This window comes from Vicugna pacos, chromosome 10 (assembly GCF_048564905.1).
Source record: "Vicugna pacos chromosome 10, VicPac4, whole genome shotgun sequence".
In the NCBI taxonomy this organism is placed as follows: Eukaryota; Metazoa; Chordata; class Mammalia; order Artiodactyla; family Camelidae; genus Vicugna; species Vicugna pacos.
In genome coordinates, this window is record NC_132996.1 from 53,278,458 (window position 1) to 53,300,724 (window position 22,267).

At 36.9% G+C, this 22,267-nt stretch overlaps 1 long non-coding RNA gene across 3 annotated transcripts in view; it reads left to right on the forward strand.

Moving 5' to 3' along the window:
• Positions 1 to 22,267, forward strand: part of LOC140698766 (uncharacterized) — a 472,809-nt gene that overhangs the window by 143,047 nt on the left and 307,495 nt on the right. For all 3 annotated transcript variants that reach the window (XR_012076682.1, XR_012076681.1, XR_012076683.1), the window contains exon 2: positions 13,664 to 13,825. This is a non-coding gene — a long non-coding RNA (uncharacterized lncRNA). The remainder of the gene's footprint in view (positions 1 to 13,663; positions 13,826 to 22,267) is intronic.

Genomic DNA, 22,267 nt, shown 5'->3' on the forward strand with positions numbered 1-22,267 from the left:
AAAGAACCCAGAATAAGTAAATGTTTATATATGCATGTATATATGAATATATATAAGTACATATGTATGTGTTTATTTCCTTCCTTGTTCTGAAAAGGATTTGAGGTGACATACAGAAACATCCCAGTTACTAGGATTACATATAAAAGTAGGGGAGAAAATACTAGTGAAGGGAAATTAAACATAGGGAAAACTTAAATATAATTAAGAGTGAATGTAGTGCATACATAGCAGAGGATACACATATTTCTGCATTGTCTAGAAAAGAACCACTAGTTTGATTCAGAGCTTTCTAGTAAATAAAGCAAAGACATTAACATAAGATACATAATTTCCATTGTTAGCCAAATAAAAACAAAACACCACTTCAGAGGACTGGTCCTGAGGGAAAAAGAAGAGAGGTTTGTTGTGAGCTAGTCTCAGTGTGCTGTGCCAGACCTCAGCACACTGTTTCTTACGGGGCCTGTCAACGTGAGATCCAGAAAAATTGCTTCCTCATTGGAAAGAGAGCATTGAAAACCTGCCATCTAAAACAGATTTCTGATGGTAATACTTATTTCTAGGATGAATTTAATCTATACTTCGATTTCATTTTAGAAAGGCTATATAAGAAGAAGTCAAAGACAAAAGGAATTACCAAATTGATGGCCAATCAGAAAACCTGATCTGCAGAGGTTATAAATAGGGATATTTTGGAGTAGGATTTTTGGAGAGAGAAATTTGCTTACTTCATCTCAATTACAATGATTATGATTGAAAGTGGTTTTTAATAACTCACTTTTTATTTGCAATTTTTCTCATATATTTTACTTCTACATAAGTTACAAATGCCACAAAATGTCATTTTTTATTACTTTAAACAGCCAATAATCTTTTATTTAATTATTTATTTATTCACTGAAATTTTCTTTTATTAGACTTTACATACCCATGACAAAAAATAAAATAATAATCACAATATCCATTACACTGCAGAAAGGACAAAAGTAATAGGTTCATATTTTTAGTTACAGGACTTTATTTTTTAACACGGGGAAAAGAAAACACAGGAAAAATTGGGTTCCAATAAGTAAACTCTGCAAAGTTGAGAGATGATTTGTACTAAAGATAACAGCACTGAAGTAACTCAAGTTCTTTCTTCATTCTTACAATCACTGTGCTTGCTGTCAGTGTTTATTTAGAAGCTACTGTTTAAATGCAGGGCGTATATTATCCCAGAGGTTAGAGAGACATCTGTGTCTGAAACAAACTGAAATGATTCTGAACTATTAGGAACTTGCTCTCAAAAAGATGTGTGGCTGCATCAGTGTGTGTCTGAGGTTAACTGGGTAACTGAGTTTATCAAACATAACTCCTGTATGGAATGTATTGCTCATTAAAGTATGAGTAACTTAAAAATGGACTGATTTAAACCCTATGCATATATTGTGTTACAAGAGTCAATAATCTTTTATATTCCCCTGTATTTACCTTTCTGCTGCTATGTATCCTTTCTTGGACTGCTGTGATTTCATCTGTTTTTTTTTTAACATTTTTTATTGATTTATAATCATTTTACAGTGTTGTGTCAAATTCCAGTGTTCAGCACAATTTTTCAGTCATTCATGGACATACACACATTGTCACATTTTTTTCTCTGTGATTTATCATAACATTTTGTGTATATTTCCCTGTGGGTTTTTTTTTTTTTTTTAGCTTGAGGAATTTCCTTTAGTTATTTCCTACAGTAAAAGTCTTTTCCAATAAATTCGCTAATATCTGTCTGAGAATATTTTTCTCTTGACTGTATTAAATAATATTTTCCCCAAGTATAGAGATCTTTGTGTTAGTAGGTTTGTTAGGTTTGTTTTGTTTTGGAGCTTTTTTTTTTTTTTTTATTCAGTTTTAGTACTTAAAAACACTTACAAGTTCTCATGGCAGACAGTTTCTACTGAGAAGTCGGCTGTCATTTTAGTTGTTGCTTCCCAGAGGAAAATGTTTCTTTACTCCCTTCTGGCAGATTTTAAGATTTTTCTCTTCATTCTGTTTTCAGCTGTTGGCCTCTTATGTGCCCAGGTGTGATTCATCCCGCTGCAGATTCGCTGAACTTCTTCATCTCTGAGTTAATCACATGTCTTTATGGGGTTTTTTCCTATTAATTTTTTTATTCTTGTGCTTTAGTGTGGATTATTAATGCTGTCTTTCACTGTGTCTCATCTAGCCTGTGCTAACCCTGTATGTATTAGTTATGATTCTCCAGAGAAAAGAATATATATTCTTTTTCTATATAAAGTTGACCCTTGAACACCATGGAGGTTAGGGGTGCTGACCCTCCCCTCAGTCAAAAATGTGCATGTAACTTATAGTTGACTCTCTGCATTCGTGTTTCCGCTATCTGCTATTTCTCTGTATCCACGGTTACACATCTCTGCATCCCTGGTTTCAACTAACTGCAGATGTGTATGCTGTGGTATTTACTACGGAAAAAGTCTGTGTATAAGTGGACCTGCACAGTTCTCTCTCTAGATATATATGAATTGGGGAGCGGAGAGAGACATGAGAGAGAGAGGGAGGGAGGGAGAAGGGAGACAGAGAGGTATGTATTTATTATAAGAAACTGGCTTACACCATTATGGAGGCTGATAAGTCCCAAGGTCTGCACTTGGCAGACTGGAGACCCAGGAAAGCTGATGGTGCAGGTCCAGTCCCAGTGCTCGCAGGCGTGATATCTGCCAGTATTTCAATTCGAGTCCAAAGGCAGGGAAAAGGTGATGTCCTAGTTCAAGCAGTTTCCTCTTACCCGCCTGCGGGTTAACCTTTTTGTTCTATCCAGACCTTCAACTGATTAGGTTGCTCACACTAGGGAGGGCATCTGCTTTACTTAGTCTTCTGATTCAAATGTTAATTTCTTCCAGAAACACCCTCCCTGACACAACCAGAATAACATTTGACCAAGTATCTGGGCACCCATGGCCAGTCAAGTTGACACCATCACACCCATCTAATGAGTTTTCAATTTGAGATCTATTTTGCACAATAGAAGGGACAGCGAGGAAGATCCCAACCTACTCATCTTAGAGATGTTTTAAGAGATAAGAATTGTCCCTTGTGAAACTGAGGTGCTTATTGAGGCCCTGCCTCTGGAAAGAAGGCCATCCTTACTCTTCAGAAGTGGCCGATAGAAAACTTCTGGCTGCCTGGTTAATAGTAAGTGCTCAATAATTGTTAGTTCCCTTTAAATTTCTTAAAGAACTTGGCATATGCTTGGTGTACAATAGGGAGCAAGTGCAAATACTCTTCCTTCCACGTCACTTACTAGACACGTGGCCTTGGGCCAGTTACTTCTCCGTAGTTTTAAAAGCTGAAGTACACTGACATAAGAGTAGTACCTAGTGTTGGGTCGTTGTGACAATTAAATGTGTTAATATAAGCAAAACGCTTAGACTAGTGCCCAGAGCGGAGAAAATGCTCAGTAGATGTTGTGTGTTCTGTTGCTGTTACCGCTGTTGTTGTAATCACTCTCGGCCACAGTCGGCGCACTTTCTAGAGGTTGCAGGAGATAACTAGAACATCAGAGACATGATTCTTTTTTTCTGCTGTTCTCTGCATTTTCTGCATGTCTACTACTTCCTACACATAAAATGAGGACTTTTCCTTAAATGGCCAAAGTCTCTTCCAGTTTGAACATATTCTGATTTTTTTTTAAGCTCAGATGGACTCGGCATGTAGAGTCAACTGTCAAGGATTCAGGGATGGTTGAGGATTATGTAGTGTATCAGGTGTCAGGCATCTTAACAGCATTGGTGACACTGCTTATCCATCCCTAGGCCTGACACAAACTCCCATTAAGAGAATATCAGAAAAGGGGGACATGAAAGGAACAATACGTACCAACTGGGACTGGATATATAATCATTCTAGGGGCACAGAAAAAAATGTTTTGTTATGTTATGGAGTAATCAGCACCAGCCTTCACTGAGGGCTTAATCAATGAACCTTTCAATAACTCTTAGAAGTAGGCAATATTATTAACACTGTTTGACAGAAGAGGAAGCCAAAAGGCTCTGACAGCTTGAATTGTACAATGATGTGACCCGAAGTTGCAGGGCTGGGACCTGAATCTAGGTCCAGTGAACTCCAAAGCCCAGCTGGTAAATCAGTAGTGTGTGCTACTTGCTGAACTTTGGTTGTGGTCGGATCATCCAGTTGTGCCTGAAACTATTCAATGACACCTTTTTAAGTTCGAACTTTGTGTGTCCCTTCAGAGGAAACACCTGCTGATTCCATTACCTTTCTCTTATTCTCAGCCAGCCGTTATCTGCTTCTCACACCTCAGTGAGCCTGAATGCACAGGCAGAGCCACATTTAATGGAAAACCTTTCAGTGACCATTCCTCAGCCAATTTCTGCAGGAACAAATGCCAGCCCAATATTAGGTTCATTTTCAGCTTGATTAAATTTTCAACAAATTGTCATTTTACAAGAAGTATTTCATCTGGATATAACTGACTTCTCCATTTTTACCTCATTCCTTCGAATACTGTAGGTGGTGGTTTTGGGTGGGCCAATCAATTACCAGATTATGGTCAACACCAAGAGAAACACTACTTAAATATTACAGACTTGAACATGACGTGGATTGGACTATTTACATGTGCTCTAGATGTCATACAATGTAGTTCTGGGTTAAAACATTTTGGGAAGGCTTCAATAATTTTAATCATTAAAAGACTTAATGCTTTTAATTATTAATTACATATTAATAACTTAAACACATAATTTTAATAATTACAGCTTTCTCTTACATGGTGGTTTGGGCTGCCAAAATGATAAATTCCTCTGTTAGAAACTAATTCTTAAACATTTTCCTTATAAGCAAGAAAGGATAATTTGGCAATAGAGTCTTTGTGAAAGACTCAGAGATATATTTTATGTTCACTTGCAATTTCTTGAATGCTGTAACCTAGTTCTGTTTATAGAGGATTCATCTTGCCACATTATTGATTCCTTTCATGGGGGACACGGTCCTTAAGGCAGAGTCACCACTGTTTGGAAAGCTGTGTGGTGTAAATTGAAGAAGCTCTGGATTTCAAATAGACAAATCTAGGTTCTAGATACCATTTAGTCTCTGAACAGGTGGTTAAAGTTGGGTAAGCCACTTCATCTGTAAAAGGATGGAGTGGAATTGAATGATTTTCGGTCCCTTTTAGCTTGAATAGTTCTAATTATAGGCAGGCAACTCTTGTGTCCCATCCGTTTCTAAGAGATGTTCAGATCTTTTACTTTGGTCGTTGATGTATAGGTGCTATTGTGAAAAAATTTTAAGTATCTGAGCCTACACGTGGGCATTTTTCAGGAGGAAAATAAGTAATCCTCATTTCTGTGCTGAGTTCAAAAGCAGTTAAGAGATGAGCTAATTATAAAATGGGACTCCAGACCTGTGCCTAAAAAAATCTTGCTGGAACTTCCTATAGTTTACACCCCCACCCATCCTGCAGTCCCTAACCTGGGGTATCCCAAATAAGGAAAAGTTTAGGTCTACAGAGCAGGCATAATTGTCCTGGGTGGTTGCTTCATATTAGTCAAGGTTTGAGAATGAAAAAAAGAAAAGAAAAGGATCTCTAAAGCATGCAAACCTTTAAAAGATAGTTCTACCTAATAGAGAAATGTGGACCATCAGCAAGCACATACCATGAAAAGTTTTTGGGCAATAGAGTAATATGCTCAATGTGAAAATTTAAAGTAGATTGAAATGGAGGAGGTCCTAGAGCAGGGAAAACACTGCAGTCATTGTTGGAAGGTAATAAGAATTTTTGCTTGGTGATGTCACTGTGAACAGAAAGACACTATATGAGATGACAAAAGGAGGACTGATCGGGAGGAAGTGGTACAGGACTGTACACGGAGAGAAACGTCCGAGGCACTTGAGATTCAAAATAGGTTACTGGAAAGTGATGGTACCGTTAGGAGTCAGGTGGAAGCCATCCAAGTTTACATTGTTGGTGGACTGTCCAGCTGGAACCATGAAGAAGTGTGCAGGAGTTCTGAGCTGGGGATGTAGATGTTTAAGGTCATTCAGCAGAGAGAATAATTGAAGGCACGTGAGTGTGAGATCATGAAATGAAGAAGAGTGAAGAGAGGAAGGATGAAGACGTGGCCTCAGACGTGTCTGCGATGAGGAAGAGGGAGAGAAGAATAGGGACAAATGGAGGGAAATATTTGAGTGTCTGGGAAGTTTTAGGAGGAAAGAATTATACAAAGGGAGTGATAAACTGTGCCAAGGGCTGTAGAGAGGTGGTGAGTGAAGAGAAAGCAGGAAGGAAGCCCCGCTGGTGACTTTTGAGAGGACAACATTAATGTTAGAGAAGTTTGGAGGCCACTTTTAAAGGGCAAGAAGGGAGTGGATGATGCATAGGAAGTGGAGTTTATATTTGTCATTTGGCAACTTGGAGTCATAAAGAGAGGCCATTATCCTAAAAGGAAAACGCTGCTGAAGAAAAAAAAGGTTTATGATTGGAGAGAGTTAATTAATTTTGCACTTTTTTTCTGCACTGCATAATTTTCTTTTGCAGAATCACCTCTCTTTTAGCCTCTGTCCATGTGGTGTGGCCGCAGATAATTCCCTCTTCTCTCTTTTCTTCTGCTCCAGAATCTCCATGTGACTCAGACCTAGTTCATAAGGGCATTTAATCTTTCGGCCAAGAGATCTGGTTCTGAGAGAAGCACATGACTCCACCCAGGAGATTAAGAGCTCTCCCTGGGACTTTTTCTGCAGCCATTAGGGAAGAGGCAGTTTTCCCTCGGGTATTCATAGTACAAGGACAATGAGAATGTCCGAAAAGGAAAGATCCAGAGGCAGTCAGAACACAAAAATCACATATAGAGGACAGAGAGGGAGAGAGAAGGAGAGGAAGAGATGAGGAGAAGAGGAGAGGGAGAGATTGAGACACAGAAATAGACACAGAGAGAGAGGTTGATTGACTATTGAGACTGCATTTTTGGATCCACTTCTAACTCAGAATTTTAACCAGTAGCAGTAAAATAATATGCAAAAGAAAAATCCAGAGAGGAGGATAAAAGACTGAAATTCTGCAAAAGAGGGGCCTATTGATGAAGCCTCAGAGGAACCTCTAGGAGGTGAAGGGGAAGGATTTACCTTCAATAAAAGTTACATTGTTGTTTCCTCTGATGCTCAAGAAAGAGAAAAGGATAATACTGGAGAAACAGAGACATGTGGATGTGGGGAGAAGCAGAGTTGAGGAAATTGGCATTAAATGGTTAACATCACTTTCATACCATAGGAAAATGGTCACCAATAATTTGACACATAATTAATTTGTTACACTGTTTTTTTTCATGAACTGTTATGAGAAGTTGCTTTCTTAGAGATACTGTATTACTGATTGGGTTCTATATTTGAATATAAATGGTATAGGGAGATATGAAAAATATTAGAAATTATGGAAAACCCTTGATATATGTCTCTCTCTCACACACACACACCCCTTATAGACCTACATGCGCTGCCTTTATTCTTTCTTTGTAAATAATTACAGTGTACTAGCCACAGGGATATAATTTTGAATAAGATGTGGTCTCTGCCATCACAGTAGTGAAAAAATGATGACAGGATTAAGAAAGGGCCAAATATTTCAGGAGTTTGAAGTCCTGTATCTATTTTACCAACTGCAGAAGTTTTTATAAGAACATTATTTATTGATAAGTTGTCAAAACAGAATCAGCTGTGTTTACTTTTATTGAAATTGGAAAGTTGATTGTATCTAACAAGCTTGACAATTTTTGTGGGCCAAACTTTGGAGAGAAGTCAGTCTTTTAAAATACTATGCTCAGCTACACTGCATCTAGTTTTCTTCTGTTTAGTTGAATATCGATAAATATATTTCAGCACGTACCATGTCTCTTGCTACCTTCTTTCCACCTGACAGGTGTTCATGAAGCAAAAGCCTGTGTGTGTGTATTTGACAGGTAAAGGGAATTAAATTATTTGCAATAATTTCTTTATCTTTCTGAAAGGTTTTGGCACAGGGGAACTATTCAGTGTGTGCAGTGAGTTGGAAGGGACAGCAGTCCCTATTGAGGTTACACAAACTAATGCACCAGACTACACATTAGCAGTGGGGACGTAATGGAGAATTCAGGAGGAAAATATTTCACGTCCATTGGCCTGTCATATTACAGAATCTACTGTTCCCTGTAGAGTTTAAATTTCAACCATGGCTGGTGTGACAGGTTATAGAAGCATTGCCTAATATATTCAATTTAGCCTGCTTATATAAAACCTAACACTGGTCCACTCAGAACTTTGGGGTAGTTCAAGCAAGGCTCCAGCTGTCTCTTGATGACCGTTGAATCCCAACCATTGGTTGGCTGTATTGTTTACTTCCTCCCAGGGTGGTTTCTCAAGTCATGGTCATACCCAAGCCTCTACCTCTTACTCGTATTTGCTTACCATTAAATTCACCTTTTCTAGTTTTAGTCGTTGGAGAAACACAAGTGGCATGGAATTACCTTCTCACTCATTTGCCATTTTATTTCTATTACTGTCTTGAATATAGAAAACAGAGAAAAATGGATAAAATATTTTGTAAATCATATCAAATCTCTTTGTAAATGTAGCAACTAATATCTATATTCATAGGCTAATGCCTTTCCCAAATAGTCGCTGGCTTTCGTCTGTCAATAGAAAGCCAGCATTGCTCAATAAAAAGAAAACTTGAACTGGGGAAAAGAAACTTGCCTTTATTTCAGCTAGTATAGTTGTAATATGTATAGCTTTGACTTTTTATTTGAACTTTCTGAACCTTTTCGTTTTATGAAACAGCATCAATAATGTGAACATGTTCCATATAGATTGCCTTGAGAGTCCAATGATATAAATTGTGTCAAAGTACTTTGTATATTTGTATAGTACTGTGAAAATGAAAATAATGACCATGGAGATAAGTTCCCATAATGTTGGTTTTGCGCTGGTTTTGTCATTTTAGATTTTAAAGTTGATATTGCCCAGTATGGAAATAAATAAGCATCAATATTAACTTAATAATGTAGAAAGAAAAATTCTGTTTTGTCTTTCTTACCAAGTACAGCCCATTATTTTGTCTACTGGTGAAATGATTCTTTTAAGACTTACAATCCTTTAATGCATTGTACACGTTCTTATTGTAGGTTTGTTATTAAACACGGGAGATCCTAAAATTCAAGTAGATATAGAGTGAACTATTCAGAAACAGACATTTTTATTAACAGCGCTATTCTTTTCTTTAGTGTTTCAGTTAGAGTTGATATTTATCAATAGGAAAAGATCCTGACTCCATGTTTATCTGATAGTTTTTTAAAAATTTCTCTTTTCCTAGCTAATTTATTTGTACTTCTTTTGCCACACCTTGAGTTGTTTGATCAAGAGTGTTTTATCACCCTTTGATAGTACTTTAGGTTTTACTTTCTGGGATGTAAAATTTAAGTGACCTAAGATCGTCAAACATACAGTCTTGAATACAAATTGTGTGAGTATTGAAAAGTAAAGAATGGTTAGAGACTCCTAAAATCTTGCTTTGATATAGTAGTGTTTGAAAGAAAACAAGTTCTAAGAAAGCTAACATCAGGTTACTCCTCTAAAGCTGCTCATTATGGGATGTGAGTTGACTTGGCAATAAACTTGTAAGTAATATAGTCTATTTCCATGGGGTTCCCCTGAGCATCACATGGCCTCTAAAATCTCAGGTTCCCTTGAGTCAGCTAGTCTCCAGTTTTACTCTGCTACCCCAGTTCTCTAAAATGAAAATAGATGGGATTTAATGAAGAATGCAGGGCCATACAACTCATAAACATGCATTAAAATTCCATTTTCAAGAACCCTCACATTTTTATGCTTTTATAAGCATAAGTATGTTTTTATGTACAAATAGGCGAGAAGCTTATATGGTGGGCTTCACTTTAAGAAATCTTACCAAAAAGACTAAATTTCAAAAGACTCATTACACTAAAACTTGGCACTCTCGTATACTGCTGTCTGCCAGTATTTAATCAAGTTTAACATTCTGATACTCTGTAACCAAGCATTTCCATTTCTAGGGATATATCTTACAGAAATGCCTACATATGTACACCAAAAAATATATATATATGAATATTCATATTAACATTATCATTAATAGCACCAGACTAGAAACCTGCATGTTCATTGACAGTAGAATGGGTTCATAAATTATGCTAATAATAATATATAATGTATAATGATGCATGATAATGGTGAATAATGTCGCTATGTGCTACAACTTGATGACTATCACAAATGTAATATTGAGTAAAAGAAACTAGATACAAAAAGTCACGAATGAGTTCTTTATATTCAAAAGGAGACAAAAATACTTGACTATGATGATAGAAGCCAGAAAGTAATTACTTTTGGTGCAGAGGGAAGGGTTAATGTTGGGGAAGGGCCACAGGGAGCTTCTGGGGGGCTGGTAATGTTTTATTTCTCGCTCTAGCTGGTAATGTTAACACAGGCTTGTTAACTTTGTGATAATTCATTGAACTGTACAATTATTATTTGGCCACGTTTCTGTATGTATATATTATATTTAAGAAAAATGTTAAAATAAAAATGATTTCCGATCGAGAATCAACCAAAGCACCCATCAAATGTGAGAGTAAAGACCCTTTGCAAAAGTCACACACAGCATTTATTCAAATTTTATTGAGATAATTGACATATAATATTGTATAATTGAAGATGTACGTGTATATATTGTGAAATGATTACCACATATGGTTAGTTAACACCTCCACCACTTCATATAATTACTATTCTTTTTCTGTGTGTGTGGTGAGAACACTTAGGATCTACTCTCTTGGTAACTTCCAAGTATATAACGCAGTATTGCTAACTATAGCCCATTAGATCCGTAGAACTTACTTATAGCTGCAAGTTTACACTCTTTGACTAACATCTCCCCATTTTCCCCATCCCATAGCCCCTGGCAACCACCATTCTTTCTCTGCTTCTGTCAGAGTAGAAACATAAAAAAGTGCACATAAGTGAGAGCATACAGTACTTATATTTTTCTGTCTGACTTATTTCACTTTCATAAAGCCCTCAGGGTTCACCTATATTTCTGCAAATGGCAGGATCTCCTTCTTTCTCTTGGCTATTGTGAATAATGCTGCAATGAGCATAGGAGTGAAGATATCTCTTTGAAATACTGATTTCATTTCCTTTGGGTATGTATCCAGAAATGGGATTGCTGGACCACACCATAGTTCTGTGTTTTTTTGAGGCACCTCCATACTGTTTTCCGTAGTAACTGTACCTGTTTACATTCTTATCAACACACACAGCATTTTAAAGGAAACCACTTGTTTATACAGTCCTAGTAAAATGAAGATGTAAACCAAGAATCATGCAGATTTAGGATCTAGGAAGAAAGTGGTTTGGGAGAATAATAAAGGGAAGTTCAGCCTTATAATCATGGAGCAAATTTGTGAGTCCTATGTAGAGTTAAAAAGACAAAAAACTCCAGCAGGGTATTTAAGAGATTTGATATTATCCCAGAGAAATGGAAGAACTTAAGAATTCAATAAAGGCAGGCAATGCAAGAAAATAAGAAAGGCCAAAGAAATATCAAGATAAACAAGAGGCAGCATAAGAAAGAAAATATAACCAGAGAACATTTCTTGGCTCTACCATGAGCAATATGTACACAGTCATCATAATATAAACCCTGTTTATTATTGTCCAAATCCCAAGACTTAAATTTGGTTTCAGAGCAGACTTCAAATATTAGCAACTTTGGAATGTAAAAATAAAATTACAGTGACAGACACTTAGAGGCAGAAGTGTAGTGACAAAAGATGCTGGCCTTGGTAGATTGGTTAAGATTGAAATGTTGGACTGCATTATTCAAAGCCAGAAAATATAACCAGTAAAAGACTAAGAACAGTAATCTATATCAGGAGGGGAATGGGAAAATGGGCTAAACTGAGCTAAATCTTCATCTACCATAATATAAGTCAAATAATAATGTCAGACATTAATGAATAAAGACACAGCAGAGTGAGAAGATCATTAAGACATGCAAAGGTCTCATCGAGAAGTAAGTGAAAGCAATTAACAGTTAGAAGTGTTTACTTCTGGAAAGTAGGAGTGGGAGGTGGCTAGCAGATTGGGGACTACTTAGTTTCCTTGCAACCCCTGCTATGCTGTTTGGCTTTTGGAATGAAATGCATGTATTATCCTGAAGAAAATTAAGTAAATTTCAATGGCTCCTCCATGTCAATGTTTCTATTTATGAAATTTTGTTTACAGTTTGTCAAGATTACATCTGTGTAAAAATGTATCAGTTTTTTATTATTGGCATAACTAATTACCATAAACTTAGTGGTTTAAAAAACCACAACTTTATTATCTTGCAGTTTTGTGCTTTAGAAGTCTGCCACTGATCTCACTGGGCTCGAATCAAGGTAGTAGCCTTCTGGGAGAATCCATTTCTTTGACTTTACCAGCTTCTTGAGGCTATTCACATTCCTTGGCCCATGGACCCATTAATTCGTCTTGAAAGCAATCAATATCAAATCTATCTGACCTTTTTCCCATTATGACATTCTCTTTGTCTCTCTCTGTCTCTCTGTCTTTCTCTCTTTCATTGACCACAGTGGAAAATTCTCTTGATTTTGAAGGGCTTAACGTAATTAGATTGGATCCACATGGATAATTCAGGATAATCCCCTATCTCAAGATCAGTTAATTTAATCAGTCTGTAAAATTCTTTTTGCCATGTAAAGTAACATATTCATGGTTTCTGGGAATTAGGATATGGACATCTTTGGGGCCATTATTCTTCCCATAAAAAATTTAAAACTCAGCTGTACGAAAAATTATTCTCAACTCTACCATAGTAGTATATCCGGGAAAAAAATGCGTAAACTTCTAATTATATAATTACAGTCATAAAAATAAAGCCAATCTTATGGTAAAAGTCTTTCCGTCATTTCCCCAGGTAAAAGAGCTCTGTATGTGTTTCTCAAGAGGTTTTGCTTTGCACCCATTGAGAATATTATATCCGGGTGGCTCTCAAGGGAACAGGATGAACACACAACACACATATTTGGCGTGAGGAGGCAGAAACTGGTTAGATCTTACAGGGTGAGACCAAGAGTAGAAACATAATTTGAGAAAAGTTCTCTACCTGTGGAGTCAATCTGTCCCACAAGCATGCAGCAGATGCTATGAGCCGCTTTGGGCATTGTACCTACCATGCATCATACGGAGGAGTGTGAAAAGCAGTGGTAAGTATCTTGATGGGACTCAGAGGAACTCTGAGGTTGAGCCACTGTGATTATCCTTGAACCCGCCCAGAGCTGAGTGTCCAGTTGGTCCTAGGACTGGCACCCAGAAGTAACTACAGGCTACAAAGGGTAGACAGCAAAGAGGTTATGTCCTTAGTCCAGGAATGCAGACCCTCTCTTGGTTCTCTGCTCTGTATTCTTCAGATTTTTGAATTATCCCATGGAGTGGGAAAGATAGACACCGTGGTATTTAAGCATTAGTTTCTCACCAGTGTGGTAGGGAAGAGACAATAAGCAGATTAAATATGATATGTAAAAAAGAAATTTGATAATTTGTGCACCTTCCTATCATGCACTAAAATATATATCCCCTCCATCAGGTTTTTATTGGTTCAACATCAGTGGCTGCTCTAGGCTTTGAACATCTTCAGTGGAACTTTCTTGGGAGAAATGCTGCCTTCTCCTAATGAAGCATAGAAACTCCAAGTGAATTGGTAGAAAGCTCAGAAGATGTCTTTTATGACAGGAGCCACTATTTCAAGGTAGGGAAATGGGTTTTGGCTGTAATTTTGTATTACTGGTCCAGAACATGCTAGATTTGTAACATGGGGCTTTTAAAAAAATCTGTGACTCTCAAATGGTGGAATACAAAATGAATAAGGTTCATTATCTTTTCTAAAGTTACTTAAACTTTAGTTGAAGATACAGTAAATAAATAAGTAAAATTGAATAGTATAATATTTAAATGTCAATATGAGACACACTATAAAAGGGTGACATATAATCTAGTGAAGTTTACATGCTATAAATGGTCATCACTGTTATCAGTAGCATTAATAATAATGACTCACAGGGAAAAAGAAGATTGTCCCAAAGTGGACTTTTTGAGGATATTGAACACAATTCCATTTAAACAGTTTGAATTACTATATCTTCCAAACAGTTATCTAAGCCAAGGAAATAATTTAAACTATTGATTCTTACACAATAAAAGCTTAATTAGTCAAACTGTTTAGGCAATGAGGTGCTAATTGGATTATCTGGTCCATGGAGGGTTAAGTTAAATAAGCATTTCTGCTTCAGACCTTGCTGAAATTCCTTTTAAAATATTCACATTCATTTTCCTGCTCTAAGCAGTAGCACACTGGTAAAAATCGTGGACTCTGATGGCAAGATGATATAAGATGTGGAGTTGCCAAAAGGATAGAACATTAAAATGGACAATTAATAACTCTAGGACATTTTAAGAACACTTTTTGGGGGCTGCTAGTCGTACATCCAAGCTTTGGGGTTTGTGTGTGTGTGTGTGTGTGATTAGCCTTTCTTTGCAAGCAGAGAAGGCAAAATCTTCTAGTGCACTGAACACCATGGTTACCTGGATTCCTGTAAATCAGGATTTTCCTCCATCTGTTAGGTGAGATATCTATGGAAAAGGCTTCAGTGGTATTTGACACCAAACTGCCAGCTTGGATTTAGAGATGAAAGTTTAAAAACATGCAATATGCCAGCTCCAGCTTCCAGTGCCAACTGTAGAGATCAGTATCATTTGTTCAGCACAGCGGGAGCATTTATTAAGAAATCGCTCTGCGTCTGACTCCCGGGGAGAGAATAAAGCTTCACACTTTGTGTTTATGTGGCAGTTCTCTCCACCGACAGTAGTGAGCCCTGGCAAAGCCCAAGTGGGCAGTGTTCTGTACACGTGTTGTGTTTGTAACTTGGGAGTGTGAATCTGGTTCCCACCCCTCTTTGAACTCATTGATATTGACTGATTTGTTTTGTAGATAAGGAGTCTTTTTGGAAAGTAGTAATTCAAACAGGGTCCACACCTGGAATGCAGACTGACACATGTGTGACTGGCTGACTACAGGGCACCTGAGGAAGCCAGGTTGCCATGGTGGACTGTAGGGCCAGTGGGAAGGAATCAACTGTGAGTGAAAATAAGCTAAACTCAGCCACAGGGCCTGGAGGCTGGAGGAAGACAGTGATTCTGGGTAAAATACAGTGCCTGTAACACAGTCGTTTTGCAAACTTTTGGTAAAGTAAGTTGTATATGTTGAATATACAGAAAATAGCAAAGTGCTCCTAATTTTATCCTCATGGTTATTCCCCAGGAGTGATAGTATTTGCTTATTCAACTTTTTTCTGCTTTTACCAGATTTCTTCTTGAGACTTGTGATTTAGAATCATGAGGATAGATAGAAATGCATGGTTGGCTGGAACTTCAGGAGACTGATGTGGCAAGTTGATGGTTGTGTGTAAGAAGGGCAGCTTTTGATATGAAAGAACTGGAGGATATGGTGTATGGAAAGGTGATGCTAAGGGCAAGAGAGGGTCCAGATTTTGTGGGGTTGGGGTCCTCTTTGAGAGAAAGAATATAAAATTACAAAAACAAAATTAGATGTGAAAGCGAATGCACATTTGTAAAGAGAAAATAAATCACAGTAAATTGCAGATATTAAAGAGCTGTCAAATGTCATTAAATACATAATACTTTAACTATTGTACACACATTTGTTATGGACTGAATATTTGTGTCCTTCCAAAATTCATATGTTGAAGCCTTAATGCCTCCAATGTTATGGTATTTGGAGACGGAGCCTTTGGGAGGTAATTAGGGTTAAGTGAGGAGGTCATGAGGGTGGAGTCCTCATAGTGGAATTAGTGCCCTTGTAAGAAAAGGCACCTGAGAGCTCATGCGCTCTTCCCAGCTTGTGCACAAAGAATAGATCATGTGAGCACACAGTGAGATGGCAACCACCCACAAACCAAGAAAAAAAGCCATCAGAATGAGATTTATCTTGCCAGCATCTTGATCTTGGAATTCTTAGACTCCAGAATTGTGATAAATGAATTTCTGTTAGGCCACCTAGCCTATGGTGTTTTGTTGGGGCAGTGAGCAGACTATGATTTTTCATGTATATTTTTTTTGCTACATACGTTGAACATGTCTTCATGTGAAAACGTATGATTTTTGTAATACTTTGCCTTAACATGGTTGATTGACTTTTGTATTTTATTATTAGTGTTAGTGATGCATTTATATGACTTACCTCACAGATACTCTCACCATTTATAGTTTTGTGCCCTAAAATGAAAGGAATTCTGATAAATTCTAGTTTCCATGTTTCCCACCAAAAGGGAAAAAAAATAATGTATGGTACTTTTATAATCACAAATACCACATTATTAAATGTTTCCCTGAAAGGAGAGGATTTCCCTGTTTTGTCTGCTTGTAATTTTATGTTTTTGATGATTTGAAGAATTTTCGACAGACTAGATTCTGGCTTTCCCATTTCTAAACTGATTTCTCATCCAGTACTTACATAGTTCTGGCGCCAGATTCATTTTTCAATATAACCTCTGCCCCGTACCTTCGTGTTTATGATATTGGGTGTGTTGGCACAGTGGGCAGTGGGAATATTCTTGAAAGCCATTCCAACCCCGGGAAGCTAGTGATAGCTGTAAGCCACATAAATATGTTCCACTCAAAGTAGATATATCTCAGATTTAACTCTTCTTTAGATTCCCCAAATCTAGTTACTCCATGGCCACCCAACATGAGAGCGAATGTGACAAAAAAGAGGTCAGAGTGCAAAAAGACAATGTATTTTCCTAATGGAATTATCCTTTTATGATTATAAAATTTCTCTTTGTTTTCAATAACTTTTTTGTTTTAAAATCTATTTATTCTGTTACTAGTGTAGTCACTCCAGCTCAGATACTCTCCAGAGAAAGTGACAATTGTTGGTTTGATATTGCATAAAGTGCAATAACATTTTTACTTACATATCGAAATTTTAATCATGGTGGGAGGAGGCAGAGAGATCAATTTATATTTGAGAAATGAACGTTGTATCATTAGGAATCACTTGATTCTTATTTGAATGTTGGTGAGGGTACAATATTTGGATAGTTGTGTGAGGCATCGGTTGTTGAGATGAAATACAAAAAACTTTCAAAGTTGTACTTTGGAATTTCACTTTCAGTTTTGGGTTGAGGGAAGAGGCAGTATAGTTTGGGTATTTCTTCATCTGGAGTTCAGTTTTGTTGACATCATGAGAACTTGTTTGTAGATGAGAAAACATGTCTAAAGTTTCATCACCATCCAGCAAGTTACCCAAGCTAGACATCTAGGAATCATTCACATTCTTTTTTTCCCATGTCCCACATCAGTACAGATACGTCTTCAGCTCTGAAGTATTGCCTCATTTATCAGTGTTTCCCATATCCACCTTACCCTCCTACAGAAGTTAATAGCCTCTATATCTCCTCTGTATCCCCAGAACAGTTTTTACACCTCTTTTATAGCACTTTTCACATTGTGCTGTGATTCTCTTCTTATATATCTGACTCATCAATTATATTAGATGGTGAACTCTGAGAATAAGGACTATATATTATTTATCTTTGTGTCTTTTGTGCCTGGTATATGGTACACGGTACGTGCTTAATAGATATTTAGACCTCTTGCAAACTTGAACATGAGCATCCAATATATTTACCCAGCTTGTGCTGGAGAGTTTATTTGGAGAGTAAAAAAGTGAAAAATAGGAGTACTTACCAGATGTTCATTATTATGAATGTCACCTTACAACTTAGGGGAAAATGGATTATATAATATATTAAATACCTATATATTTAATATTTAATGATTGAAATCATCTATATTCATTAAAATGGTAATTGATGTATATTCCCTTTGGCTTTTGTGTTCTGCTTGATTAAATTATAGATAATTATAGATATTTTACATAGAGCCAGCCTTTTATTTTAAATGGCTCTACACCAAATATAGTTTTAAAAACACCTGCATTCATGCAAACAACAGCATGAGCCCATTAATAACTGCAGTTTTTGAGAGGCTGTTTTGTTGAAATTGGCTTATGTTTAATCCAGCAGAAAAAGGGATCCTGCCAAACTAGGATCTTCTCTATCCCCCAGAGTTATTGTATTTGCCAGGTGTCCAGGAATGTTGTTAGGTCAAAACACTTGATTTGTTTAAAAGTCTGAGTTATTTCTACCAAACTTCTGAGATTATTGTTATACGTGAAGTAAATATGGAATCTTAGAATCTTGAATTTGAAAGGATCTTCCAGATAACATGGCCTAATTTCCATCTTTTACAATGAAGAAATTGAAGTCCTAGGAATGGAAGTGACTTTTTAAAAGGGGTAGGAACTTATGTTTTTAAGTTCCAGCCCATTGCTCCTATCCCCATGTCACTCAGCTTCTTCCAAAGCATTTGACACACAGCTTCAACATAGTACTGACCGAAATCCTACCTGCCTATTTTGCAGACACTGACGGACTGATCCCAAAATTCATATGGAAATGCAAGGGACCCAAATACCCAAAACAATCTTGTTAGAGAAGAACAAAGAGGACCCATACTTTCTAATCTCAGAGCTTACTACAAAGCTGAGTAATTAAGACAGGATGGTACTAGCAGGAAGACAGATGTAAATATTAGTGGAATAGAACTGAGAACCCAGAAATGAACTCTTGCATTTATGGTCAGTTGATTTTCAAGATTGCCAAGACAGCTCAAAGGGGAAATCATAGTCTTCTTAGCTTAATTTGTTCTGAAACAGCTGCATATCCACATACTAAAGAATCTGGATTCCTACCTCACACCATATACAAAAATTAACTCAAAATGGATAATAGACCTAAGTTAAGAGCCAAAATTGTGAAACTCTTAGAACATGGAAGTGTAAATCCTCATGACCTTGGGTTAGGCAATGATTTTTCAGATATGAAACCAAAAACACAAGCAACAAAAGAAAAAATAGGTAAAACAGACATCATCAAAATAAAAAACATTGTGTTTCAAAGGTCACCATCAGAAAAGTGAAAAGACAATCCGCAGAATGGGAGAAAATGTTTGAAAATTATATATCTGACATAAGACTTTTATTCAGTATATATAAAGAATCTTACTTGTCAAAAATTAAAAGAAAAATGACCTAATTACAAAATGAACAAAGGATTTGAATAGGCATTTCTCCAGAAAATATATATGAGTGACAAAATAACCCCATGAAAAGATCCTCAACACCCTTAATTATTAGGGAAATACAAATCAAAACTGTGTACCCCATAAATTCCACTCATTGATAAATGCTCAAGAGAAATAAAAATCTATGTCTACACAAAAGCTTGTATCAAGATGTTCATCGTACTATTATGCACAATATCTCAAATGTAGAAACAACCCAAATGTCCATCAACTGATAAATGGATGAGTAAAATATAATATATCCATGCAGGGAATTTTTTTTTGGTAATAAAAGGGAATGAAAAATTGATACATGCTACAGCGTAGACTGGTTTTGAGAGCATTATGCTAAGTGAGAGGAATCAGTCACAAATGACTATATATTGTATGATTCTATTTATATGAAATGTGCAGGATAGGCAAATTCATATAGACAAAAAGTAGATTATTAGTTACCAATGACAGGTGAGGAGGATAAGCAAAGTGACTGTGAGTAGATAAGAGGTTTCTGTGATGCTATGAAACGGGCTTAAATTAGATACTAGAGATAAGTGTACAATCTGTCAATATGCTAACAACCACTGAAGTTTTTACTTTAAAAGGGTATGTGAATTATAGCTCAATAAAGGTGTTATAAAAGAAACTTCTATCAGGCAAGGACCATTAGTAACTTCATTTCATAGATTAGAAAATTTAGGCAAAAAGTCACATTGACAGTGAATGGTGAGGCCAGGATTTGAGTCCAGGTAATCTGACTACAGGTCGTTCATCTTAAACTTGGCTTTATTCCTGCTTTACGGACAGTCCTGGGCATTATTACTGCTCTAATGGAGTCGTGGTTCTTTTGAGCCACTGGAGTATGTTTGCTGAGTGATGCGGCATACTTAGCGGTGCAAAATGAGCTGACTTATCTGACAGGGCCTGAATTAGTTGATTCCTCTTGCACTCCTATAGTTAAGTCAGCTTAGAAAGAAATACATCATTTAAGTTCACACGAGTAACACCTGTTTAGGTGATATAATCTCTTCCTCAAGCTGACAGATGTGTATGGATACAGCCTAAAAAGTATTTGGTTAGACATTAAAAACACATGCATGATTAAATATACAGAACTAAGTATACAAAGTGAATTTTTGGTGCTTTATAGTTGAAGAATGGAATTTGCTGATCCATGAGTGATTTGGTATCATTTGCTCGTGACTGAATAGAATTGGCCATCTGTTTAAATTTGCACTCTAAACAGATTTGCTAGTCGGAAATTCTTATTTGTACCACTTTTATTGTTGTTCTATTTCTTATACTCTTTTTCAGAGAGTCACTTCATCCATCCTTATTGTTTTCTGCTATTGCAGATGAAGCCTTTCTCATAAGCTGGGGATGTGGCCCTCTCTACTCTCCAGAGGACAGGCTGGGCCAGGAAGGAAGTAAAACAAGGTGTCTTTAAGTGTTTGTGCACTGACATTCTTGCAAAGGAGTAAAAGCCCTGTCTAGAGCCTTACTCTTATGTAATAAGTTTGGTTATCTGGTTTTCTAGTTCACATAAAAGTAAGTTAGAAGTTTTAGGGAGACTGGACGGGGGACAGACTGATTCAGCACGAAGGGACAAGCTGATAAAATAGAAATTCTGGCAGAGGCTATAAATCCTGCCAGAAATATCGTAGTTGCTAAATATCATATTCTAGTTCAAGTGCAGGGCCACCCAGCAGGCCTTGCTAGATGGTTGTAAAACAAGTTCATTCAGTAGCCCAGCATCCATGGGAGAGATCTCAGATTTGAAGGGGACAGGACCTCGAGAGAGAGTATATCTTGGGAGAGGGATGTCACTGCCTTGTGCCTTTTCCTACTCAGTGCAAGAGGGAAGAGGCTTTGTCTTGGACTTTTAACTAAATGAGAGTGGCCCCAGAGCTTGCTCTTTGTCACTTGAAGTCCCTTTAATGTCTGCGATGATGCAGATGTTCCTCTGTCATTATGGTAACTGCTAGTAGCCACACGTGTCCATTGAGTACTTGAAATATGGCTAGGGTAAGTGAGGAACTGAATTTTTTATTCCATTTAGTTTTTATTAATCTACATTTAAGTTTAAATAGCCACCTGTGGCTATGGGGGTGCTTTATTGGACAATGCTGTATTGTTGTATAGTAGTTACTGTATTCGTTGTAACAACAATAGTAGCTAATGCTTACTGATAGTTCGCTAGGTACCAAATATGGCACCAAGAACTTTCCTTCTGATATCTTTAAGATCCTCCCAACAGCCACTTGATTTTACCCATGAGAAAACCAAGGCGCAGAGAAGTTAAGTAAGAGACAGATAGAATAGAACTTAGAGGATTTGACTCTAGAACCTTTGCTTTTAACCATTGCACTCTTTTTTGTAAACATGCCTCTTTAATTTTATCCCCCTCCCCCATTATTCATACCTTTTATTAATGAGAAACAAAGCAAAGATCATCTCTGGAGACTTCATTTATACCTCTGTCCTGTATCTTCTTTCAGTTATACAAACTTCTAATCTTTCTCAACTACTTTTGTATATATACATGTGTGGTGTTGTTTTTTTTAAATACAGCACCTCTGAGGCAGAATAATTCCATTTGTCTTATTTTGTAATCATCTTTGTTGAATAGTAAGTGGATTCTTTGAAGGTGAAAAGATTTTTATTCTTGAAATATATGTTTGGGAGGTCCCGCAGTGCCCTCATATGTTTGCTATTCAGAAACCTGAGAACACATTATCATCTCTATCCTGGAAAAAACCTCATTTGGTCCATAATGAGAGTGAGGCTTAGGGGCTTTTTGACATGGTTTTCTATGCAGAAGGTGCTTTCCTCTTTGATTCATGAGTGAGCTGTGGAGTTCCATTTGTACTTTTTATTTTCCATTTGGGATAATTATATAAGAAGAAAGATTTGTGTTTAATATTTTCATTCTAGGGGCGTGGGAAGTCTCTGTGACTCTATATAAACAGTATCAGCCAATGGCTGCAGA